This window comes from Dromiciops gliroides, chromosome 2 (assembly GCF_019393635.1).
Source record: "Dromiciops gliroides isolate mDroGli1 chromosome 2, mDroGli1.pri, whole genome shotgun sequence".
NCBI lineage: Eukaryota > Metazoa > Chordata > Mammalia > Microbiotheria > Microbiotheriidae > Dromiciops > Dromiciops gliroides.
Window position 1 is genome coordinate 167,384,731 of NC_057862.1, and position 27,969 is coordinate 167,412,699.

Here is a 27,969-nt window from a genome sequence, read left to right on the forward strand (position 1 = left end):
AGAAGGGAGAAGGCAGGTGGCAAGGGGGTAGGAATGACAAGTGGGTAGGAGGTGGGGATCAGGGCTGAGCATGATGTGGCTAGACTTATGGCTAGCTGGGGACAGGCTGGCTAGGCTAGCAAGCAGGTAATGGCAGTGGCAGTGGCAATTGCATGGCAGAGCTGAGTGGGGCTAGAGCTAGTGCTGGGGTCAGGACCAGGCCAAGCCAGGGCTGGGGCTCCCAAGAACAAGGAGGAGATTGTGATCTCCAATTGAGCCTTGGTGACAGAATTCAAAGAGGAGTTTTCTGAGAAGTTTAAGGCCTCACAAAACCAGGTTGTCCTGATCTTCATTGGCAAGATTCTCTAAGATGGAGACACATTAAAATAAAATGGGATCAAAGATGGGCTCAAAGACCCCACAGAAGGCACAAGGTCCTGCTGCCATTGCTGCTGCCACCCTGCTGCTGCTGCTTTCTTTGCCCCAGATACTGCTTCTGTTCTAGCCCCCATGACCGTCTCAACACACTGTCCCTCTCAGCCATTCACCTCAAGCAGCACCATCCCTGAAGCTGCTAATGGAAACTAGAGGGCAGGATGGGAATAGCTGGTATACAAAAGTTTTGGTGCCAAATAAGAATAAGCATACCCCTTTGAAAAGGGTCAAATATATCACCCAACCATCCCCACCCCACATACATACATATACATAATCACTCCAATGCTGAATACTAGTATACACTTTGAGATCATAGGATAGAAGAGGGATGGGGGCTCTCAGCCTCTGAATTTTGAGCCTATGCCTTTGTTATATCTGTGTTAATTTCCCCAAAATTCTTCCTTTTGTCCTTCATGTAAAAAAAAAACCAACACAACTATTTAAAAGAGAGCATTCTTATGAAGTCATTTTTTGATGTGGAGTTGGAGACCATAATAGTAAGGAATAGGAACCTCATCTCTACTCATTCCGCACAAGCCCATGTAAATAAATAGTGTGATCTTCATCATGAAAACAAGAAAAGAAATGGAAGTAATTCAAGAAAATTATTAGAAGAGATTTAACAGGCAGCTAGGTGGTGCAGTGGATAAAGCACCAGTCCTGGATTCAGGAGGACCTGAGTTCAAATCTGGCCTAGACACTTTACACTTACTAGCTGTGTGACCTTGGGCAAGTCACTCATTGCCCTGCCCCCCCACCAAAAAAAATAGAAGAGAATTAACAGCATGGCAAAAGAAGTACAAAACCTCACTGAAGAAAAACTCCTTAAAAATTAGAATTGATCAAGTGGAAGCTAATGGCTCTATAAGATATCAAGAAACAATTAGATAAAGTAAAAAGTTTGAAAAAAAAGAGAAGAAAATGTGAAATATCTCATTAGAAAAACAACTGACCTGGAAAATAGATCAAAAAGAGATAACTGAAAAATTACTGTATTACCTGAAACCTATGATCAAAAGAAGAGCCTAGACATCATGTTTCAAGAAATTGTGAGATTTAAAATTGGATATTAGATCATAAATCTCCCCTACTTAACCCTTCCCTTAATTTATCTCCCAGACTAGTAAATGGAAGAAGCTTCTGGTTTTCTAGATAGAGCCTTTATTGTATATAAGGTGTTGTTGATTAGAAGGATAGGAAAATAGAAATACAGTACAAATCGTCTTAAATCTAGGCTTAGTCTATATTCCTTATAAAAACTCACCAAACCGATTTAGGCCACCTTTGGAGTGAGTCAGACCGTCTGTCCCGCGCTGCCAGGAGTCCCGCCAAGCCGGCAAAAAAGGCTACTCCCCTTCTCTCCACCCCGGAAGTCAAAAAACCCCGGCAGGCAGTCTGACATGCGCAGCAGGCGGACTGTACCCGGCAGGCAGTCTGACATGCGCAGCAGGCGGACTGTTCATCTCCTCCCCAAAAGGGTGGTCCTTGAAAAACTGGCGTCTTTCAGTTATCCTAACCGACTGTTAAAAACTTTCATATTTTACCACATTTCCCCCCTTTGCTTCCTCAAGAAATGGAATGTTTCCTTGATGGAACAGTAAAAAGAATATAATAACTTCTGCTGACTAATAATATGCGAACAACAATACAGAAAAGGAAGAGAGGAAAGTTTTGTCCAGAGGGGCGATTTTTTTTTTCTTTCCTCATGAACCAACGCTTTGACATTAGTCTTGCAAAGGGAGAGCCTCTGCAGAGAGTACATGTTACAGATAGTATATAACAGAAAGGAGATAGTAAAAGCTAATAAAGCAAAACAGTTCATATAAAGTCTCTGAGTTCTCTTGTCTTCTTGAAGTGGTAAGATGTCATCAGGAGGAAACTGGATTCTGGTCTGGAAAACTGGATTCTGGACTCTGGTCTGGATTCTGGATTCTGGACTCTGGTCTGGAAAGCTGGATTTCTTCTTTAACTGTTTGAATTGCTGTATTTTTTTTTTTTTTTACTAAACCTTAGCATAGCATTTTGCAATCAGTAACACTTTTTACCACCATGTGTCTGGATCAAAGTCAAATTTAGTATGTGTTCATGACACCTGAAAATGTTATGGAAAGGTTATCATACCATATCTCATGGTTCCGAGACAGCCAGTGATTGTGCTAGGCCACAGGTGAATTCAACTGAGTGAGATAAAAAGATAAGTAAGTTCAGTTAAATTAGGTTAAATTAGGAGGGAGAGAGGATGAATACTGGACTGTGCCTAGTAATTGTGCTCTACATAGTCACCATCATAAGCAAACCATGGACTTATGTATACCTGTCTCTCCTTTTGTTGCACATATATTCTCTCCAGGACCTGCATCAGAGTTCACAGCAAGTTAGTCTCTGAAATGATAAGTTTCCATATTTCTGAAATCTCATTAATTTCACCAAAGACAATATGATGGTAAAAATGTGTGCTATGCTGCATAACTGAGAATATATTAGTGATATATACAATAATTCCAAACCATACCCAGAGTATAATGACATATAAATAATAAACGAATGTAAATAGCTGATTATATTAGACATTGTTACATAATCTTCTTTTAGACATTATTACATAATCTTCTTTTAGCAAGTAGACCACATCATCTTATACATGAATTCTCTAGTATAACAGTAGCAGATACTTAAAGTGGTGATTAATTCATCAAAAAGAAATAAGACTTCAATAAGCAAGATTCAATATTCAATAGCATATACTTAAAATGCCTTTGAAAAGTCACTTAGTTCACAAAATCGGGTTTTTAAAGAAAAGCAAAAGAAACAAAAGTAAAAAAAAAAAAAACAAAGCAAAACCAAAAACCAAAAATAAAAGGCAAAAGATTCGCTAAGCACCCTTTTGTGCTCTTAAAGAATTTAAAGGTGTGGTGAATTCCAGGTCTTTTCAGTGCCTTTCAAAAGTCAAAACAAAACAAAAAGCAAAAAGGATTAAAAAAAAAATAGGTATAGGGTAGGGAAAAGGGTGGGAGAAATTGAGGTGGGCCAGAAAACTAGGCCATGTGCTTCAGTGCTTTTGCCTGTGGAAGGAAATGCTTGTTAAATTTTAAGGTATTTAAGCTGCTAGAGTTTGGGGTATGCCACATTGTTTTAACTGGTTCCCCAATTCTCTGCATGCCAAAGTGGCAGGGGTTTCTGAATTGTCATTGATCTTTCTAATGCTGTCATAATGTTCTTTATGGTAGAAAATGTGGAGTTCTCTAGCATCAGTTTTGTCTGTGCCACTGATTTTCAATAAAGGCTGATTTAATTGATGAACCACAACATTCAGCTGATGCTGCTTAGCAAATGCTACAATTGTATCATTTCCTCCCCACTTTCCAAATTTCTTTAATTCATCAACATATTCTTCAAAAGGGGAGTCATTTACTATAAAAGACTCAAACTCTTGTCTATGGTTAATCATATAAGAAGCAGCTTCTTGTCTGTGTCTGAGATGATTTCTACAGTGACCTTCTAGCTGGTCTGCTAAAGCCCTAAAAAGGCAATTTCCGTCTCCTGATACTTTACGAAGACTGAGTCCCAAAGCATTCAACTGATCAGTGGGATTATTAAATGGGAACTGCCTTTTTCCTCTGAACTCTCTTTGCTCTTTAACAGTTGCTATCTTTAGGGTTTTTACCTCTTTAGCGTCTACCTCAGGTCTATCTGAAATCTCTTCACCTATGAATGGTGCAGGCTTTATATGAGAGCAATGAATCCATGAGTCTTTTTCACCAATTTTAATGGCAGTAGGAGTTGTCAATAATACCTGAAAAGGTCCTTCCCAGGCAGGTTGAGTTCCACTGGTTTTCTGAAAATTCTTTACATATATTTTATCTCCTGGGTTGAACTTATGCAATGAAAAGTCTAATGGTCCTGCCTGGACCACAGCTCCTGCCTCATGGAGTTCACGTAGCCTGGTCTGTAATTCCTGTATATAGGAAGCAACAGAAGTATCACCTCCCACCAGTGATGTATAAACTGGGGAAAAAGTTTTAGCTTGGATAGGAGGGTGACCAAAAAGCATTTCATAAGGAGATATATGAAGTTCTCCTCTTGGTCTACTTCGTAGATAGAATAATGCCAATGGTAGAACATCAGGCCATTTCAAATGGGTTTCAGTACATAATTTGCCAATCATACTCTTAAGCTCTTTATTCATACGTTCGACTTGGCCTGAACTTTGTGGATGGTAGGGCGTGTGGAATTTTGGAGTCACTCCCAAGAAAGAGTAGATTTGGGATAAAATCGAATCAGTGAAATGTGTGCCTTTGTCAGAATCGATGCGGGCTGGTGGGCCAAAACGAGGTACTATCTCTTTAAGAAGAATTTTGGCAACAAAGGCAGCTGTGGCTCGGGGGCTGGGAAAGGCCTCCACCCACCGAGTGAGCTGATCAACTATAACAAGGCAAAATTTATAATGTCCTGCTTTTGGCATAGTAATATAATCAATTTGTAAGTGCTCAAAAGGTGTATATGCTAGAGGACGCCCTCCATAAGCTTTGGCCTTAAAAGCATACTGATTATAAGACTGACATATGGAGCAGCCCGAGCAGATTCGAGATGCTGTATTAGTCACACCTGGTGCTATCCAGGTTCTCTTAATAGAGTCTACAATGCCTTGTGTACCAAAATGGCCTTTTCTGTGAACAGAGAGGCATACCTGGTGGTAGAATTTCCGGGGAAGAAATGGCTTACCTTCCGGAGACACCCAGATGCCATTGATCTGTTTCGCCTTAAATTTCTTTTTCCACTTTTCTACTTCAGAATCGTCATAGGTTAGGTTGGAAGGAATATCCTCAGAAGGTGAAAGGTTAAATACATGTTCAGGAGCTTCTAATGCAGCAAGCTTGGCTGCAGAATCGGCTCGTGCATTTCCCTTTGAAACAGGATCACTATTCCCTGTGTGGGCAGGGCAATGTACAACAGCTAGGGAAGAAGGCAGTTTTAGGGCATCTAAGAGGTCCTTGATAAGGTCCCCATTGGCAATAGCCTTGCCCGAGGATGTTAGAAAGCCTCGTTGACGCCAAATCATACCAATAAAGTGGCATATGCCAAAGCCATATTTCGAGTCAGTAAAAATGGTGGCACTCTTATCTTTAGCTATATTACAGGCCTATGTAAGAGCCACAAGTTCAGCAGCCTGTGCACTAAAATGGGAAGGCAGAGAAGCTGCCCAGAGGGTGTCATAATCAGAAACTACAGCAGCTCCAGTAAAACGGGTTCCCTCTCTCATAAATGAGGAACCATCTGTATAGAGGACAAGATCAGGATTTTCTAAAGGTGTATCAAAAAGATCGTCACGGGGTTTTTCAGCCATATCAACTAAAGAAGCACAGTCATGCAACGGTTCCCCCGAGAATGGTAAGTTAGGGAGTAGTGTTGCTGGATTAAGAACTGTGCAGCGTTTTAAAGTGATATTCTCATTACCTAACAGGGTTATTTCATACTTAGCCAGCCTTTGATCTGAAAAGGCTTGTGTCCTGTGACGTAGTAAGAGAGCCTCCACTTCGTGAGGGCATTGCACAGTTAGAGGGTTACCTAGGACCAAATCAGAGGCTTTTTCTACCAAAAGCGCTGTGGCCGCCACTGCTCTAAGGCAAGGTGGCGCTCCAGCCGCTACAGGGTCCAGCTGAATTGAATAGTAGGCTATAGGACGTTGGTTAGGCCCCAGTGACTGAGTCAGGACTCCAGAAGCCACCCCCCTTTGTTCATGCACAAAGAGAGTGAAAGGCTTACTATAATCTGGCAGTCCTAGGGCAGGTGCTGATAACAAGGCCCGTTTTAATTCTTTTATGGCTGAGAGATGCTGGGGATCCAACTGTAAACTGTCTGGAACAGAACTTTTTGTAAGAGCTATGAGGGGTTTAGTAATTTCACCAAAAGAGGGTATCCATTGTCTACAGTACCCAGCTGCTCCCAGAATGGCTCTCAACTGCCTCTTAGTAGTGGGGGCAGAGAGTTGTTGAATGGCCTGGACTCTCTTAGAAGAGACAGAGCGAGTTCCAGCAGCCAAAATAAATCCTAAATATTCTACCTGGGGCAAACACCATTGTACCTTTGTCTTGGAAACTTTGTGTCCTCTCTTGTGCAGCTCCAGCAGTAAGTGACGGCTATCTTCCTGACAAATTTCAGCATTAGGAGAGGCCAAAAGTAAGTCATCTACATATTGTACTAGTATGGAGCCCTTAAAGGTAATAGAGGCCAGATCCTGCTGTAAAATTTGGGAAAATAATGTGGGACTGTCTACAAATCCCTGTGGGAGTCTAGTCCAGGTCCACTGTCTATTTTTCCAGGTAAAAGCAAATAAATATTGGAAGTCCTCATGTACTGGTATGGAGAAAAAGGCAGAGCAAAGGTCTACCACTGTGAAACATGTAGATTCATAGGGAATCGAGGAAATTATCGTAGCCGGGTTTGGAACTATGGAATGTCTAGGAATAACATAATTATTAATCGCTCTAAGATCTTGCACAAAACGATAAACAGGTTTACCATCTGGCCCAGGCTTGGGTTTTTTAACTGGCAAAATGGGAGTATTGCATGGAGAGTGATGACATGGAATAATAATACCCTGGCTTTTCAAAGCCTCAATTATAGGGGTGATCCCTTCTATTGCTTCCCTAGACAATGGATACTGTGGAATGGAGGGGGGTGGTCCCCCCTTAACTTTAAAGGTAACAGGCATGGCAGACTTAAGGAGCCCCACCTCATTAGGGGATGAGGCCCATAAAGACTCAGGAATGTCAGAGGGGATTTTGGATACCTCCCCTGCTGTTCCTTGAGCTTCTGTAAGTAAAATTGGTAATAAATGAACAGTATCCTCTGGCAATTGTAAGGAGACAGCCCCATCTGGAGCACAAGATATGGTTGCTCTAAGCTTGCAAAGGAGATCACGACCTAATAAATTTACAGGGGCATCAGGCATGAGTAAAAATGAATGTTCCACTGTTAAGGGCCCCATAGATACCATGCGAGGATTCAATTTTGCCACTCTCTGGCTCTTTCCTGAGACTCCCACTACATTCAAAAATCCTACAGGTCTACACCCAGCATCTGGTTTGCTTACTAATACTGATTTAGAGGCTCCTGTGTCTAGCAGACAATCATAATAAGTCTCCCCCACTTTTAAGGTGACATGTGGTTCATTACTCTGGGGAGGTGAATGGACTGGCACAAGTGCATTCAAAAAATCCGGATCTGGGAATATATGGCTTTCATTATCTATGTTCCATTCCTCCCCAAGACACCATCATTCCTGTGTCCTCTTCTGAGGGGGGTCTTGGTTACCATTATTCTGGTACTGCCTTTCTGTATTCCTCCAAAAAGATCTATTTCTATTTTGATTTCGCCTGTAATTAGAATTAGAATTTCTTCTCCAAGTCCTACATTCTCTCAATTCATGCCCCTCCTTACGACAGTAACAACACACCTTAGTGTCCTTGTTCCAGTGTCCACATGGCTGACTAGGAATCGCTGGTGCCAGAATGCTCTGTTTAGGGTGATCTGGATCTTCCTCACGTGAGTCAAAGACATAATTTGCAAGTTCCTTAATTCTATCTACTGAGAGATTTCTCCAGTCTGGACATTGTTTCAGAAAGTATCTGCGTATTTCTGGCAGTGAATTATAAACAAATGTGTTGAGAATGATACAGGAATCTCTTAAATCTACTGGATCCAATCTGGTGTACTGTCTAGCGGCCTCACAAAGTCTATCATAAAATCTGTTTGGTCTTTCATTAGCCTCCTGAGGTAGGCTTAAAAATTTCTGCCAGTTTTCCGGTTTTCTAGAGCAAGATTCCATTCCCTTCAGAAGTGTTTCTCTAGCATCTTTTAATCTTTGGAAATCCCTATCATCATTATAATTCCACTCTGGATCCTTTAGAGGCCATTCCACATCGGCCTTACCTTTCGCAACAAGGGCATTTCCTGCTGAGATAATATCTGTAATCTCAGTTGGGGACAGTAAAGTTTCCAAAAGGCAAGTAACATCAGCCCAACTGGGTTGATATGCATTAAATATAGTCCTTAACTGTGAAATTACAGTGTTTGGATTTTTCTCAAAACTAGGGATGATTGATTTCCATGCGCTCAAGTCACTTGGTCTAAAGGGGCTATATTTTCTGACTTGAATTGGCACTCCCTTCTTACTATGTTCTATAGCTTCCTGCAGAGGGAGTAGTTTCTGCTGATCTGATTCTGAACTTGGATCATCTCTAGTAGAAACAGCCATTTTGAGGTCTCTCTCCATATGTGAGAGTTTCCCCCACATCATAACAATGATAATAACAAAAACAATGATAATAACAAAAACAACAAAAAAAACAACAAAAAAAAATAAAATCCTTAGTCGTATGAACTATGGATGTGGTATTAAAAGGTATTTCAATTGCAGGCATAAAATTTCTACTTATATTAAACGTATTTTCCCAAAGATTCTCACGTATACTATTATACAAAAAACTTTTTGCTGCCTGAATGAGGAAAAAACCAATAATGTTATGAAGGACCATTGAGTAAACTATTCCTCTAAGTCGGGATGTTATGCTGTCCCAATACATTCCGATGAGAAAAATCAAAGGGATGGTAGAATATTCGAGCATCTTGCCCTTTAAACTGGGCTGGCTTTTCTGTTTAAAGCAAGACTTTTAGAGGCTTAAAGTCTTTAAGGGAGATTAGACAAAGGGAAAGTCCGCGGGGGGGGGGGGGGGGTATTTGGAAAATCCACCGAATTAGCCGGCTTATGGCCAAACTAGGGAGGGTGGGAGGGTCCTTAAGGTCCCTTCGGGGTCGCCAAACTGTGAGATTTAAAATTGGATATTAGATCATAAATCTCCCCTACTTAACCCTTCCCTTAATTTATCTCCCAGACTAGTAAATGGAAGAAGCTTCTGGTTTTCTAGATAGAGCCTTTATTGTATATAAGGTGTTGTTGATTAGAAGGATAGGAAAATAGAAATACAGTACAAATCGTCTTAAATCTAGGCTTAGTCTATATTCCTTATAAAAACTCACCAAACCGATTTAGGCCACCTTTGGAGTGAGTCAGACCGTCTGTCCCGCGCCGCCAGGAGTCCCGCCAAGCCGGCAAAAAAGGCTACTCCCCTTCTCTCCACCCCGGAAGTCAAAAAACCCCGGCAGGCAGTCTGACATGCGCAGCAGGCGGACTGTACCCGGCAGGCAGTCTGACATGCGCAGCAGGCGGACTGTTCATCTCCTCCCCAAAAGGGTGGTCCTTGAAAAACTGGCGTCTTTCAGTTATCCTAACCGACTGTTAAAAACTTTCATATTTTACCACAAAATTATAAAGGAAAATTGCCCAGATATCATAGAACCAGAAGGAAAAGTAGAAGTTAAAAGAATTTGATCACATCCTGCAACAGATGACAAAACGAAAACTCATAGGAATGTTTTAGCCAAATTCCAGAGTTCCCAGGTCAAGGAGAAAATACTGCAAGCATCCAGAAAGAAATAATTCAGATATCATGGAGCCATAGTCCGTAGTACACAATCCTGTGATAGCATCTATCACAGAAAAGGAGGGCTTGAAATATGATATTCCAGAAAGAGAAGGAGCTAGGATTACAACCAAGAATAACCTAATGAGCAAAACTGAGTATAATCCTACAGGGGAAGAATGGATATTTAATGAAATGGAGGACTTCCAGACATACCTGATGAAAAGACCAGAACTGAATAGAAAAACTGACATTCAAATACATGATTCAAGAGAAGCATAAATAGTTAAACACGAGTGAGAAATCATGAGAAACTTAATAAAATTAAACTGTTTATATTCTTAAGTAAGATGGTACAAGAATTTTATCATCATTTTAGCAGTCAGAAGGAATCTACTTAGAGAACATGAGTGTGAGTCTATTTTGTGGGGATGATCTCAAAAGAAAAATAGAAGGATGAGAAAGAGGGATCTATTTGGAGAAGGGAGAAGAAAAATGGGAAAAATTATCCTACATAAAAGAGGTACACAAGGAAGAATTTTTATAATGGAAGGGAAAATAGGGGGAGGAGTGGGCAAAAATTGAACCTTATTTTCATCTAAATTGGTTAAAAGAGGGAAACATGTATACATACATATATCTATATCTATATCTATCATCTATCTATCTATCATCTGTTATCAATATATACACACAGAATTAGGTATAAAAATTCATCTTACTCAATAGGGAAATAAGAGGGGAAGAGGCTAAGAGAAGAAGAGAAAATGATTGGTAAGAGGGAAAATAAAGGGAGGCAGTGATCAAAAACTAGATAGACTTTGGAGGAGATTACAAGGTTAAAAATAAAAAGATAAATAAAAGCAAATAGGATAGAGAGAAATGCACAGTTAATAATCATAATTGTGAATGTAAATGAGATTAATTCACCCATAAAATGGACGCTGATAACAGAATGGATTAGATACTAGCATCCAAAAATATATTGTTTCTCAGAGACATTTGAAACAGAAAGACAGACACAGAGTTAAAATTAGGCACTAGAGAAGAATCTATTATGCTTCAGTTAAAGGTTAAAAAAAGAGTCTAGAGGGGCAGCTATGTGACATGGTTGATAAAGCACAGGTCCTGGATTCAGGAGAACCTGAGTTCAAATCCAGCCTTAGACACAACACTTACTAGCTGTGTGATCCTGGGCAAGTCACTTAACCCTCATTGTCTCACAAAAAAAAGAAAAAAAGAAAAAAAAGAGTCTAGGCTCAATGTTGTAATAGTTGGAAAGAAATAGCTTGCTGAATCACTTTACAGATCTATCAGAACTCACCCAGGCATAATTTCTTCCAAAGTGTTCCATCCTTCAAAATTTAAAAAAAGGTCAAAGACTTTTGCTTGGTTTGTGGAAGATTGTGGACAGGGTTGACCCATGGAAAAAGTAATAAGCCATAAAGTTTATCTTTAATACCTTGTTTACCTCCATTTATTCATTCCTTTTCTATCTCCTGGCATGCTCTCTCATTTATATGTAAATAATTTAGTTAATAACTAAAGAAAAATTTAATAAATTCTGGTAAATTTAATACATTTTGTTAATTTGATAAATTATGGTAAATAATTTAATAAAGCTAGTCTTATTGAGGGGCAACATAGTGGACAGAGGACCAACCCTGGAGTCAGGAAGACTTGGGTTTAAGTACCACTGCTGGTATTTACTAACTGGCATTTACCAGTTACCATGGGCAAGACACTTAACCTCTCAGAGACTCAGCCAGCTAACACTTATAAGTTTCAAATAAATATCTGATTTTATCCATGGAGGAAATTTTGTAGTACCAAGGAAGATACATATCTCACAAAAAAATGTGTTCCCATTACCATCTTTTATTTCTAAAGTGCCCTTTTATGAAGTAAACTTATCACATTTTGGACATAGCTGAGCTCTGTCTACCATCTCCCACAGATCAAAAACAGTCTCTTGGAAAAAGAAGCCCCAAAGAGACAAGAACATTGAATTAATGGAGTAAATGGCACCATTTATATGGGTTCATGTTGCACTATCTTTTAGGAAAATAGCCCCAAATAATTCAAAGTTTGTGTATGAAAATAATTCAACCTTAATATATGAAATATCCTCAATGTTCTTGGAGTAATTATCATCATTGGTTATAGAAATGAAACATGACTAAATAGATAGAGTGCTGAACTTGAAAACAAGAAGACCTGTGTTTCAAATCTTGCTTCTGATGCTTATTATACCTAGACACTCAATCTACCTAGTCTTATATTGGTCCAAGATCGATATCCCAACCACCCATCCAACTTGCTTATCTTGCCAACTGTCCTTCTAATTCTTCACTTCTTCCCTAAAATAACACATTCTGGGGGCAGCTAGGTGGTGTAGTGGATAAAACACTGGCCCTGGATTCAGGAGTACCTGAGTTCAAGTCTGGCCTCAGACACTTGACACCTACTAGCTGTGTGACCCTGCGCAAGTCGCTTAACCCTCATTGCTCTGCAAAAAAATAAAATAAAATAACACCTTCCAGAAATCATGCCCTGCCCTAGGGGGAGGGGGGAATTAATCCATTTGGCTTTGCCTTGAGCTGTCATTATTGTTGTGAAAACAGTCACCTGGTCCATAATCTCAACAGTCCCAGACCTGACCACACTTCCCATAGAAGCATTCACCCAGAGAACTTGCCATCTGTCTCATTTCCACTCACATACCACACTCCTTCTTTCCAACTCTTTCTCTGGATGCAGTAAGCAATCAATACCACTATTGCCTCTAGAAAGGGCATGCCAGTTGACTGCCCTAAGGCTCCATCTATCATCCCAAGGACTTCCAGACAAAATCCTTGGCCACCACTATTCCATATGTACAATAGGGGAGATATCCCCTTTGGTAGGGACTGTTTCACTTTTATATTCATAGCCTCAGAAATTACACATTAGCTGGCACATAGCAAACACTTAATAACTTATTTTTACTCATACAAATTGTGTGAACACAAATGAATTTATCTTTATAAGCCTAGTTTCCTCATCTGCAAAATGAAATAATAGTGCCTGCAACACCCATTTCACAATGTTGTTGTGAGACTCCAACGGTGCTTTCAAACTTTAAAATGTTATGTTAATTTCAGTCATTTTTGATGGTCGTAAATGTCATAGAGATAGATTCAGAGTTGGAAGGAATCTTAGAGGTCACCTAGTCCAATTTTCTCATTTTTCAGATTAAAAAACTGAGGCTTAGAAAAGTTAACTGACTCGCCCAAGGTTACACACTGTACGTAGCAGTCACGATTTGATCCTAGCTCCTCTGACTCCAAATCCATCATTATTTCCATTGTATCTTGTGAAATATAGAGGCAGCTAGGTGGCACAGTGGAGAAAGCACTGACCCTAGAGTTAGAAGGACTGGAGTTTAAATCTCACCTCAGACACTTAGTAGCTGTGTGACCCTGGGCAAGTCATTTAATCCCAATTGCCTTAAACATCCAGGGCCATCTCCAGTCTTCCTGATATATATTTTGCCATTGGACCCAGATGGCTCTGGAGGAGAGAATGGGGCTGGTAACCTTACACAGCCCTCCCTCACTTAAATCCAATTCAGGGCAAGTGATGACATCACCTGATGTCATGGTTCTCTTCAAGAATGAAGGACAAACAACAACAACAACAACGTGAAATATAAGGGTGAAATGGAATATTTCCCAGCTCAAGTGCAGTCTCACTCAAGTTTTAGGCTTGAGGATCAGTAATGATTATCATAGTTTAGTGTAGAATGTGTAGTCATCCCTAACTCAATACCGACAGAGAAATAGAGATTGACACAAATGCTTTCCCCAATGCCCTTCCTTGTGTGGTTCTGTTAGAGAGGATTTTGAGAAGTCTAGTAGCCCTAAGCTCACAGGGTTATTGGATAAGGATGTATATAAAAGCATTTTGAGGGATAGCCAATGAGGGATAATTTACAACGTGCTGCTTTAGAACTTTGTACTTGGGCATTCTCTCTTGATAAAAAAATTGACATTTAAAGAATGTCTTTAAAAGTTGGCCTATGTCTGCCTCCTGGCTCTGTTATTATTAAAGCCCTGGCATCCACTGGAAAAGAGAAGCTTTTTCAGGGCATTACAATGAACTGCTCCAGATGTGACCAATTTAGATCTGAAATGCTCAAATTAGTCATGAACTAATTCTGTGAAAATGTCAGTGTGAGCCTGTGTACAATTACATTCCTCTGTAAGGCAAAAGAGTTATCTATGGGCCCATTTGTCCACTACCAACATTATCATTACTATTCTTTTAGTTCCAGTACCATGCAAGGGCTCATGCCAAGTCCAGAGAAGGTTGGTTGGCTTCACTGTATTCCCCCCTTAAAGTCATTAAATCCTTAATTTTTCCTTTACAATATCTCTTGTATTCATCTCTGGCCATTTTCACTGCCACTGAACGAAACTCATACGCTTACAATGGGCCCCTAAATGGTCTTCCTGCTTCCAGCTTCTCCCCCTCAAACCCAGCATTACTACTAATAATATCCAACATCTACATATAGCACTTACTATGTATCAGTCACTGTGCTGAGCACTTTATAATTATTATCTCATTAGACCCTCATAACAATCCTGGGAAGGAGGTGCTATTATTATCCCTATCTTATAGATGAAGAAACTGAGAGCAATACAGGTTAAATGACTTGATCAAGGTCACCCAGTAAGTGTTTCAAGCTCATTTTGTGCTCAGGTGTTCATGACTGCAGTCCTGGGATTATAGCAACCGTGCCACCTACCTATGTATGCAAGAACACACACACACTCATGCAAACTCTCACCTCCCCACTGACACAGTCCTGGTTACAACATCCCTCATCAAAAACTTTCAAGGGTTCATCACAGCATATAGAATAAAATCCAAATACACACTTATCGGGTGTATTATAGAGAGGATTTCTCCCCCGGGTAGGACCTGTCATATACCCTAGATTTCAGGAAGACAGATTTCAAAGTGTGTGCCTCTTCAGTATTTTTCTTTACTAGTGAGGCCAATTTTTTCTTCAATATTATCCTTGAAATCCAGAGAGAGAATAGGACATGGAAAGTCACCCCAGGAGGGAGGAGAAACTTTCCAGAATAAAATTCTAAAGGGAAGCAACTCTGAAGAAAAGGGAAAGGGAGTCATCTAAGGAGGTAGAAGTGGTTGTACAGGGAGCTCTCCATGGTCTCCACATCAGTCCCTTTAGGTAACTTCTTTTCCTACACATATACAAACTTAAATATTTAAAAAGAGTTCAGAAGATGTAAGGAAGGACAGGTAACAAAAGATTAATACAAAAGTGTGGCATGGTCCTACAAGAAAGAATAGGGCCAGGAGTATAAAAAGTCAAAATGAGCTACGGTTGTTGAAGAAAGCTAAAGACAGCAAGAAGACTTTTGGGGATGGCTAGCTATGTTGGAGAAGAGAGGTGTACCAAAGACAGGCCAGGAATGCTGCTCAGCATAAATGAAATTATGAGAATTGACAATATAGAGAAGTCAGAGTCATGCAATTTATTTAACTTGTTTTCTCTGCCAAGGAGAATGACCACTGGACTCGAAAATGATGGAGCAAATGATGGCCAGTGGGTTGTCGATACCAAAAATAAGATGTGAGGAATTATGAGAATGCTCAGCTGCCTTTGATGAATTCAAGTCATCAGGCTCAGAGGAATGACATCACAGGGTACTGAATGAACTTGCAGCTGTGCTAGCTTAATGGAGCAATTTGGTTAACATGGAAAGAGCTCTCTAGTGGTTAGAGGCAGCTAGGTGGAATAGCAGATAGAGTACCATGCCTGAGTTCAAGTACTACTTTCAGCACTTACTAGCTATGTGACTCAGTTTCCTCCAGTGTAAAATGGGTGAAATAATAACACCAACCTCCCAGGTTTATTATAAAGACTAAATAAGATTATATGTATAAAGTGCTTAGCATAGTGCCTGACACATATGAGGCACTGTATAAATGCTAGCTGTTAGTATTAGTAGAATCTTGGGGATCTATGTTTAGCACCTTTTTTTTATAGGAATTTTAAGGATCATAGGCTTAGAGGTGGAAGGAATCTCAATTTTATAGATGAGGGAACTAGAGACAGAGAGATTCAATTGACTTGTCCAATATTACACAGACAATAAGTAGCAAAACTGAGATTTAGTATTTCTACCTGTGTAGGAGGTCTCCTATTCCATCTCAAGGATTCTTATGCTACTCCAAGTTTCAGTGTAAAAGTAGGGAATATAAGCTTATTTCAAGCCCCCATCCAATGAAGAATCTACTCACAAAGCAGGAAAATCACCAGAAATCCAAAACAAAACCAGAACATTTAATTGGGCCATAAGAAAACATAACTCACAGGAAATCTCATTCAATAGAATTATTCTTTATCCCTCATCTTCCTCCCCCATAGACTCTGGGCATTGGCTCTGGAGTGAGAGGACCTGGGTTCAAATCTCATCTCTGATACTTAATACTTTTGTGACCTTTGCTCCACAAGTCATTTAATATCCCTGACCCTTAGATTCCTTTTCTGTAACATGAGAATTACAAACTAAAGTCTAACCTCTTCTCCAATTCTAGAGCTATGACCCTTTGAGCTTGAGCCAATAGAAGAAAAGGAACCAAGAGGACAGAAGAGGGAGATGGGAATTTGTGGCTTGTGGGCTCATTCTCAGAAGGTGCTGGAGGGAGAGAGAGAGTACCCTTGAATAGCTGCTGGAACAGCTCTGCAGGCCCTTGGCTCCTTACTGGTCACCAGACAAAGGCGTGCCTCCACTGTTGGAAATCCTGCTCCACTGCTATTGCTTTATCTAGAAGCTTCCTCTCATGTTAATCCCTTAAAACATTGCTTCCTTCTATTCCTTTTCCTAAAGTAACCTCTACTTTTGCCTCCAAACCCACTGCTGACCTCGAACTCCTTTGTGGCTGTCTGCTCTTTTCTACTCCTTCAGGTAAGCTCTTTTAGCCACAGACCTCCCAAGTTCTATGTGGCCTAGCCTTAGGGTTCTTTGGGAATTTGCTTTTTCAGAGATCCCTATGTCTGGGAGTTGTTCATCCTGTTCTTTAGTCTGCCTCACAGCCTCACCTCAGCATTATCAAAAAGGTCTCAGGTAGTCACTGACTGTGCTCCTTCCTACCCCCTGCTCCCATAACATTTAAATGTATTATTTATTTTAAACATTTTTTTCTTTTTAAATTTTGAATTTCAAATGATCTCCTTCCCTCACATACTTCCCCACCCAATAAGAAGGCAAGCAATATGATATCAATTATACATGTGAAATTATTCAAAACATATTTCCATATTGGACATACTGTTTTTGAAAGCAAGACAAATGAAGTGAGAAAATTATGCTTCAGTTTGCACTCAGAGTTAATGAGTTCTCTTTTTGGAGGTGGATAGCATTTTTCCATCATGAGTCCTTTGAAATTTTCTTCAATCATTGTATTGAGTAGCCAAGTCTTTGACAGTTAATCATTATTACAACATTGCTGTTACTGTGCACAATGCTCTTCCAGTTATTCTCACTTTACTTTGCAACAGTTCATATAGGTCTTGCCATGTTTTTCGCAAGCCACCCTCCTCCTCATTTCTTACAGCACAATAGTACTTCATTATGATCATATAACACACCTTGTTTGACCATTCTTCAAGTGATGAACATCCCCTCAACTTCCAATTCTTTGCCACCACAAAAACAGCTGCTATGGACATTTCTGTATATATAGGTCTTTTTCCTTTTCCTTTGATCTTTTTGGGATACAAACATAGTAATGATATTGCAGGGTCAAAGGGTCTGCACAGTTTTATAGCCCTTTGCACCTACTTCCAAATTGTTTTCCAGAATGATTAGATTAGTTCACTCCAGCAGCATCAGTTTGTTAGTGTACCTATTATTCCCTCATCTCTTTTAGTATTTATCATTTTTGATAGGTGTGAGGTGATACCTCAGAATTATTTTAATTTGCCTTCAATTAATAGTGATTTGGAGTATTTTTTCGTATGACTGTAAATAACTTTGATTTCTTCTGAAAACTTTGACCATTTATCAATTGGGGAATGGCTCTTATTTTTATATATTTGACTCAGTTCTATATTCAGTACATATTTGAGAAATGAGGCCTTTATCAGAGAAACTTGCTGTAAATTTTTTTCATATTCATTCATTAGGGTATCTTTTAACATAACATAGTTTACTGGATTATCTCTTTTAATTAAATCTATTTTGGCTTTTGTTTTGTCTAAGATCATAATTGCTACCCCTGCCTTTTTTTTTTTTACTTCAGCTGAAGCTCCAACTCTTTAACTCTGTGTGTATTTTTGTTTCAAGTGTGTCTCCTGTAAACAACATATTATTGAATTCCGGTTTCTAATCTATTCTGCCATCTGCTTTCATTTTATGGGTCAGCTCATCCCATTCACAGTTATGATTACTAACTGTATATTTTCCTCCATCTCATTTTCTTCTCTTCTCTTCTCTTCTCTTCTCTTCTCTTCTCTTCTCTTCTCTTCTCTTCTCTTCTCTTCTCTTCTCTTCTCTTCTCTTCTCTTCTCTCTCTTCTCTTCTCTTCTCTTCTCTTCTCTTCTCTCTTCTCTTCTCTTCTCTTCTCTTCTCTTCTCTTCTCTTCTCTTCTCTTCTCTTCTCTTCTCTTCTCTTCTCTTCTCTTCTCTTCTCTTCTCTTCTCTTCTCCTCTCCTCTCCTCTCCTCTCCTCTCCTCTCCTCTCCTCTCCTCTCCTCTCCTCTCCTCTCCTCTCCTCTCCTCTCCTCTCCTCTCCTCTCCTCTCCTCTCCTCTCCTCTCCTCTCTTCTCTCCTCTCCTCTCCTCCCCTCCCCTTCTCTCTCTCTCTCCCTCCCCCCTATCTCTTTCTCTCTCTTTGGTGAGACAATGAGAGTTAAGAGACTTGGCCAGTGTCACACAGCTAGTATGTGTCAAGTGTCTGAGGCCAGATTTGAACTCAGGTCTTCCTGAATCTAGTACTGGTGCTTTATCTACTGTGCCACCTATCTGCTCACTCTTCTCTTTTTTTATCCTGTCCTTCCTCAAAAGTATATTTTACTTCTAACTACTGTCTTCCTTAATCTGCCTTCCCTTTTGTCATCTTCCTCTCCCTTTTTTTATATCCCCTTCCCTTCCTATTCCCCTATTGGGTAAGTTACATTTCTACAAACAACTGAGTGTATATTCTTCCTTCTGTGAACCAATTCTGATGAGAGTGATGTTCAAGAATTGCTCACCAGCCCTTCCTTTCTTCCTCTCCATTTTAAAAGTTCTTACTTGCATTCTTCCTTTAAATGAGAAAAATTTCCACATTCTACCTCTCCCTTTCCCCTTCTCCTAGTGCATCCCTCTTTTTTGCCTCTTCATTTTCTTTTGGAGATTATTCCAACATAATCAACTTACACCTATGCCCTCTGTCTATGTAAACTTCTTTTAACTGCCCTAAAAATGATAAACTTCTATGGAGTTGCATGTATCATCTTCCCATATAGGAATGTAAACAGTTTAACTTCATTGAGCCCTTTATGATTACTCTTTCATGTTTACTTTTTATGCTTCTCTTGAGTCTTTTGTTTGTCAAATTTTCTATTCAGCTCTGGTCATTTCATCAGCAATACTTGAAGGTCTTCTATTTCATTAAATATCCATTTCCACCCACCCCCTAGAAGGATTATACTCAATTTTCCTGGGTAGGTTATTCTTTGTTGTAATCCTACCTCCTTTGTTTTCCAGTACATCATAGTCAAAGCCCTCCATTCCTTTAATGTGGAAGCTGCTAAATCTTGTGTGATCTGGACTGTGACTCTCTGATATTTGAACTGCTTATTTCTAGCTACTTGAAATATTGTCTCCTTGACTTAAGAGTTCTGAAATTTGGCTATAACATTCTTGAGAGTTTTCATTTTTGGACCTTTACAAGGAGGTGATTGATGGATTCTTTCAATTTCTATTTTACTGTCTGGTTCTAGGATATCAGGGCAGTTTTCCTTGATAATGTCTTGAAATATGATGTCTAGATTCTTTTATTGATTGTGACTTTCAAGTAGTATTTCTTAAATCCTCTCTCTCTCTCTCTCTCTCTCTCTCTCTCTCTCTCTCTCTCTCTCTCTCTCTCTTTTGGTGAGACAATTGGGGTTAAGCGACTTGCCCAGGGTCACACAGCTAGTAAGTGTCAAGTGTCTGAGGCTGGATTTGAACTCAGGTCCTCCTGAATCCAGGGCCAGTGCTCTATCCACTGAGCACCTAGCTGCCCCAAATTATCTCTTTTTAATCTATTTTCCAGGTCAGTTGTTTTTCCATGAAGATATTTCATATTTTCTTCAATTTTTTCATTCTCTTGACTTTGATTTATTGTTTCTTGAAGTCTTGTGAAGTCATTGACTTCCACTTGCCCAATTATAATTTTTAAGGAATTTTTTTCAGATAGGTTTTGGATCTCCTGTACCATTTGGCTTATTTCTCTTTTTAAGTTCTTTTATTTAGTGAATTTTGTTCCTCTTTTACTGTTGGACCAACTCTATTTTTTAAAGTGTTATTTTCTTCAATATTTTTGTGCCTCTTTTTTCAAGTTGTTAATTCTCTTTTCATACTTTTATTTCATCAATCTCATTTCTTTCCCCAATTTTTCCTCTACCACTCTCATTTCTTTCTTTAACTATTACAGGAATTCTTTTTGGGCTTGGGTCCAATTAGCATTTGTCTTTGAGATTTGGGTGTAGCTATTTTCACATTGTTGTCATCTTCTGAGTTTATGTCTTAGTCTTCCTTGCTATTGTAGTTGTTTTTATGGTCAAATTATTTTTGTTGTTGTTGCTTGTTCATTTTTTTATCCTGTTTCTTGACTTTGAACTTCAGGTTAAAGTTGGGCTCTGCTTATCTGTGGCTAGGGAGACTTTGTCAAAAGCTCCAGGTTTATTTGCTGCTATTTTCATGGTTAGTTCTGGTGGTGGGGGGAGGTCTGCACATTTTTTATGTTTTCAGCATGCTTCCTAGAAGAGGTATGATCACTGCTCTACTGGTCTGCACTCTAGTCTTTACCCAGGATGGGCCCTTGGTCCCCTGTAGCCTCAAGTGCTAGTGTATGTTTTTGACCTGGAACTATGACCAGAACTCCTGCTCCTTTGTGGCCAACCACCAGCGCTCCTCTTTGCCCTGGAACTGTGACCTAGGATTGCATGTAGGCAATAGAGTTGCCAATAAGTGCCAGCTACACCCAATGCCAGCAAAGGATCTCCTGTAATTTCTTTCTGGCCAGTCATCCAACCCCCTTACCTCCTCTGGGCTGAGGGCTCCTGAAGTTGCAGCTGCTACTGTTGCCAATGTTGCTGGTGCCACGTGTATGGGCTCCAGACAGGCCTCCTTCATGTTAGACTTTTCCTGATGACCTCTTAAGTTTTCTTATGCTGGAAAAATGTCTCACCCTAACTTTTTGATGACTGCTGCTCCCAAATTTGATTTGTGGGTGTTATTTTAAAGTTGTTTGAGAGTTCTCAAAATGTTCTCAAAAATGTTTGAGACATCAGCTAAGTGGCTGCCCCTAATCTACCACCTTGGCTCCATGGCTGTGTTCCTTCTTAACTTTTATTTGGGAGGGGTCTCTAGCCCTAACTTTCCTGGGCAAGGGTGAGTGATTTTCTTCTTATCTTTTCTCTGAATCAGAGAGGAGAAGGGGAAGGGAACAAGCATTTATCAGATGCCTACCATGTCCAGTGTGCTAAATGCTTTAGAAATATGATCTCTCTCAATTGAGCCTCAGCAACAACCCTGTGAGTCAGGTGCTATTTTTATCCACATTTAAGGAAACTGAGGCACACAAAGGTAAAGTGACTTGCTCAGGGTCACACAGTTAGTGTTTAAATCAGGATTTTAACTCAGGACTTCCTAATTCCAGGCCTTACTCTCTGCACCACCTAGCTGCCTCTAGTGGCAGTTTTATAGAACATTGTGCTACTTTCTTAGCATCACCATTTTGGGAAGGGCATTGTTAAACTAGAGGGGGTCCAAAATATTGCCTGGCTCCCATCCAATTTGTATAGAATTTAGAGCTAGAAGAGACTTTAGAGATTATCAAACCCTCTGGATTTTTTTTTTTACAAGTCTTACCCAAGGTCTTACCTGTAATAAGGGAAAGTTGTTGTTTTAAGCTGTTTCAGTCATGTTTGACTCTCTGTGACCCGATTTGGGATTTTCTTGGCAAAGGTACTGGAGTAGTTTGCCATTTCCTTCTCCAGCTCATCTTACAGGTGACAAAACTGAGGCCAACAGGGTTAAATGACTTGTCCAGGGCCACACAAAAAGTAAGTGTCTGAGTCTTCCTGACTCCAGACCTGGTGCTCTATCCACTGCACCACCTAGCTGCCAATAAGTGACAGAGCAGGATTTTTTTTTTCAGAGCTGGAATTTAAAATGATTATTCCCTCTTGGAATTTCTAACAGCTCTTTGAGAGGACTTTTCCTTTGCTCTTATCTCATTCCCTTCTTATCATAGTTGTCTAAATACAGATCCCTCACATCCCATCGGATTGGGACTGTATATCTATCACAGGAAACATATGCTTTCCACAAGAGTGAGCTGAAACCAGTTCACAAAGACTCCTGAGAGCCGATCATGAGTTTTCAGTGTAAGCATTTATTTACTGGATTTACTGGAATTTACCAGAATATTTGCCAGAAATTGGTAAATGCTATGAACTAGAACTTGACTTATTGTATTTTTATTGATACAAAAGTGAAGGAAAAATATTAATAATGAATATAAAACTTTAAAAAGTGTCCTGTATAACCCCTCCCGCCCTTCTCCTCCTTCGTGGAGAGCTGGTTGTTAAACATTTACCAGCATACTGCTTCCTTTACCCCAGCATCCAGTAAAGTGTCTTACACAGAGTAAGACTTTATGTTTTGTAAGTAAAAGGTAGTGGTTGAGCTTCTTAGTCTATGCAAATTGTCCATTTCTTTTTTTTTTTCTTAGCAAGAGTCCCATGGTTTATATTTTCACTGAATGACAAGTTTTCCCCAAAGAACAAAGTCTTACTTCCATTTAATCAGTTATCTCTCATAAGAGAGGCAGCATAGTGGAGAGGATAGAGAGTTAGTCTTGGATTAAGGAAGATCTGTGTTCAATACCCACACCTGACACATACTAACTGTATGACCCAGGTTAAATCATCAAACCTCTCATTACCTCAGGTAACTCTCTAAGAGTGTAAATGACAGAGGGAGAGGAAATTTCTCACCAGAAGTTCCCTATGATGATAAAATCTAATATCCAATTTTTAAAAATACAACTATAGACAGGTGCTTAACCAATGAATGAATGACCCTTCCCTTCTTAAAATCATTAGACCATCATTCCATTGTTAGCTAACATATACAGGAATATTGCAGAGCAGGGGTTCATTTTTATTTCAATTATTTTATGTATTTAAAAGCATTATTTGGAGAAGGGGTCCATAGGCTCCAGTAAGCTGTCAAATGAGTCCATTCCAAAAAAAAAAATTAAGCACCCCTAGCCTATAGAAAGAGTTCATGCTATAAGGAGGGAGGTAGGAAGAGGTATATGACTTTTTAGGTAGAATAGAGAGTGAATGTATAGTAAGTAATAAAGAGCAGGTAAGGGAGGAAGGTACTGACATGGCATGAAGTTAAGTGACCACAGGATGGGGGATATTGCAATAATACAAACAGAGACTCAGTAATAAAGAGTGGAACAAAAGTCATGAAGGGGTCTGATGTTTTAATAACTTTTTGAAAATAATTTTTCTTTATTTCATATATATATATATATATATATGTCCTACATATACTGTATATGATGCTGTGGTATTATAAATTAAAAACAAAAAATAAAGGAGTCATTAAATATTGAAACCCTTTCATGATTTCATGACTTTTGGCCACCCACTATATTTTAGAATATGTAACTTCATGTAAGAATATACATACAAGCATAAAATTCACACCTATATGATATGCATTTTAAAAAATAAAAATAAATTCAATTACTGTTTAAGTTTTTATTTTTTCTCTTTGGTATTCTTTCAGAAACTAGTTATATCATCTTGCTAGACTTATAGAGGGGAAAAAGATCACTGAGGCAAAAAACTGAGAAATGAGACTATTTTTAAATGTGTGTTTAAATGTGAGATTTTCTCTCATATCATACTTTTTTTTTTTAGTGAGGCAATTGGGGTTAAGTGACTTGCCCAGGGTCACACAGCTAGTAAGTGTGAAGTGTCTGAGGCCGGATTTGAACTCAGGTACTCCTGACTCCAGGGCCAGTGCTCTATCCACTGAGCCACCTAGCTGCCCTCATATCATACTTTTTAAAAAATAACAATTACTTCTGGTTACCTTTTGTCTTGGAAATTTAATCCAACATGATTAGTAAGACCAATTCCCTCTTTTAAAAAAATTAATTTAATGAATTAAAGAAACCTTAATTTTAAGGGCAGCTAGGTGGCACAGTGGATAAAGCACTAGCCCTGGATTCAGGAGGACCTCAGTTCAAATCTGGCCTCAGACACTTGACACTTACTAGCTATGTGACCCTGGGCAAGTCACTTAACCCTCATTGCGCCCCCCCCCCACCTTAATTTTGTATCCCAGGAACCAGTTTTAAAAGGAAATATCTAAGGTGTTTATATGTAAAGACAAAATCAGCAAGGTTCTTATAAAGTATAATCAATATTACCATCAATTAAATTATCTTATATGACCGAAGAGAATAAATTGCTTTTTTCACATGGTAAATCTCTATACTTGGCACTTCCAAAAGCATCATTTCAATCATTCCCGCCCCCTCCTCCTTAAAAAAATGTAAATTTTATACATCAAACATATTTGTTATTAAGTTTCTTTGTTGAGTGTTGGTTTACTAGTGTGAATCAGAGATTTTGAAATGAGAAGGACCTTAGAATCACCTACTCCCACCCTCTCATTTTAAAAACGAGGAACTTGAAACCTAGACAGAGCCTACTTGATTTACCCAGTTGTCCAGAATTGGGATTAGAATTCATGTCCTCTGGCTCCCTGTCTAGCATTCTTCCCATTGTATCCCACTCTCCCAAGACCTAGAGACCTAAGAGGACTCTGAACCACATTTTATTTGACAAATGGCTTTGTAACAATGAGGTTCCACCTCACACCTATCAGATTGGCAAAGATGAAAAAAGAGGGAAATGTCAGCTCTTGGAGGGGCACTGGAAAACAGGCAGACTCATGTCCTGTTTGCAGTGCTGTTAATTGTTCTAGCCATTATGGGAAATGATTTGGCACTATTTTCCAAAAGTTCCTAAACTATATATATCTTTTGACTTAATGAGACCACTACTAGACTTAGAACTCTAAAAAAGAAACAAGAGGAAAAGGATCCATGTGTACAAAAGTATTTATAGTAACTATTTTCAGAGTAGTCCCAGACTGGAACTGCCCACCCATTGGAGAATGGCTTCACAAATTGTGGTATCATAATGTGATGGAATATTATTCTGCCAAAAGAAATGACAAAATAAACAGTTTTAGGGAAAACTGGGAAGACCTCTCAATAAATGAGAGTAAAGTTAACAGAATTTAGGAGGACAAGTTATACCACAGCAACAACATTATAAAGAAAAACAACTTTGAGGGGCAGCTAGATGGCGCAGTGGATAGAGCACCGGCCCTGGAGTCAGGAGTACCTGAGTTCAAATCCGGCCTCAGACACTTAATACTTACTAGCTGTGTGACCCTGGGCAAGTCACTTAACCCCAATTGCCTCACTAAAAAAAAAAACAAAACAAAAAAACCAACAACAACTTTGAAAAACTTTAGAATTTCGATCAACTGAATAATAATCCATAAGTCTAGAGGATTGAAGATTGAACATGTCATTCAGCTCTTGAGAGAGAAGTGACAGACTTAAGGAAGACATAGTTTTGGACACAACAAATGTGGAAACTTGTTTTTCTGGATTATATATATTTGTTTTGAGGGTTTTCTTTTCCTTTCTTTTTAAAAGAATTGTCCAGTGGAGGGGGCGGGGTGAAGACAGGGGGAAGATGAGATGGTAGATACTTGTAATAAATAGTTTTTAAAAGGGAACTGGAAAGAGATTTTTTTTAAATGATCGGAGTTATTGTACTTGGAACAATAATAATCATGAATCCTTAGCATACTATTTAATGTGATAATTCCTGGTATTAGGATTGAGGAGAGGTAGCCCCAAATACACATATGGGTCTCTGTGGAAGGCTACAACCAAATATCCTCTAGACATGCTGGCATACTGGATAAAGTCCTAGACCTGGAACCACGAAGACCAGAGTTCAAATCTGACCTCAGATGTTTATTAGCTATGTGACCCTGGACATGTCATTTAACCTCTGTATGACTCAGTTTCCTTCTCTGTAATATGAAGACAATAATACCACCTACCTCCTAGGATTGTTAGAAGAATAAAATAAGATAATATTTGCAAAATGCCTTGCAAACTTTAAGTACTATATAAATTCTAGCTAATATCAGTATTACAAAGGGCATATTCAATTTAATAAATATTTATCAACCACCTAAGATATTGTAGGTACTATTCTGGGTTCTGGAGATACAAAGACTAATTTATTCCTGCACCCAAAAGCAGTTATATTCTAGTTTCCTGTCTTTATTACTGGACCAATCAAGTTGCAAATTACTTTCATTAGCTCTCTTGCTGAAGGAACAGCACAAAATAACAAGTGTGCTACAGAATGGAAAAGGTTGAAAAATCTAGAGCAGGGGTTTCCAACCTTTTTTGATCATACACCACAATTAGTAAAACATTTTTGAAAATATATTCCCCAACAGATATTTATTAATTATGTATATTTATTACTATACTAATATAATATACATTTAAACATAGAATATTTTAAATGTTTTATTGTTGATACAAAAAATGTTAACAATATTTTTAGTGAGAACAATGTGCTTGAATATGCTTCATTGTTTTTGAAAGATCTCTGGGATAGATATGGGGATAGAATGGGCTTATAAATAATATTTGTTTATCGATAATCTTTCAATTAATTTGATCAATATTGTTAGGCAAGCAGGTAGGAGTGTTGATTACATTAATAGACTGGAAGCTCTTCAGGTCAGGGGTTGTCTTTCTTTCTTTCTTTTTTGCAGGGCAATGAGGGATAAGTGACTTGCCCAGGATCACACAGCTGATACATGGGCAGGGACTTTCATTTTTGGTTTTGTATCACCTACACCTGGCTTAGTACCTGGCACATTGTAGGAATTTAATATTAAGTGCTTTTTTATTTTTGCCAAATATTATTTAAGGGGTAGATGTACTCAAAAGGAAAACATTTTAAAATACATGTACTGCTGAGCTCAGAGGAAATTTTATTTTATTTTATCATTTCTTTTAGGATTCAAAGTCATTAGAAAAGAACAGTATGTTGAGGTCCCAGAAGCACAGAATTTCAGAGTTGGAATGATCTCTGTCCAACTCATAGCTGAAAAAGAATTCTCTATAATCATGCCCCCTTCCTCTCCTCCTCTCCTCTATGTTTGCTCTTTGTTTCTTAACATTTTTTTTCATGGCCTCACCTGAAAATCTGATGAAGTCTGTGGACCCCTTCTCTTCCTGTTTTTAAATGAATAAAATAAAATATATAGGACCACCAAAGAAATCAATTATGTTGAAATAGTTATCGATTTTTAAAAATTATGCACCCGGGGGCAGCTAGGTAGTACAGTGGATAGAGCACTGGCCCTGGATTCAGGAGTACCTGAGTTCAAATGCGGCCTCAGACACTTGACACTTACTAGCTGTGTGACCCTGGGCAAGTCACTTAACCCCCATTGCCCCACCAAAAAAAAATCTTATAGTTGAAAGAGACCTCAGAGGTCATCTTGTCCAACATTCTGTCTAATGTATTGATCTGTTCTATGATGTCCCTAAGGAGAAGTTAAACTCTCCAGGAACAGGAAACTTACTACCTCCCATGGTATTCAATTCCATTTGTAGGCAGTTTCAATTATTATGATTTTTTTCTCATATTGAGCCCAAA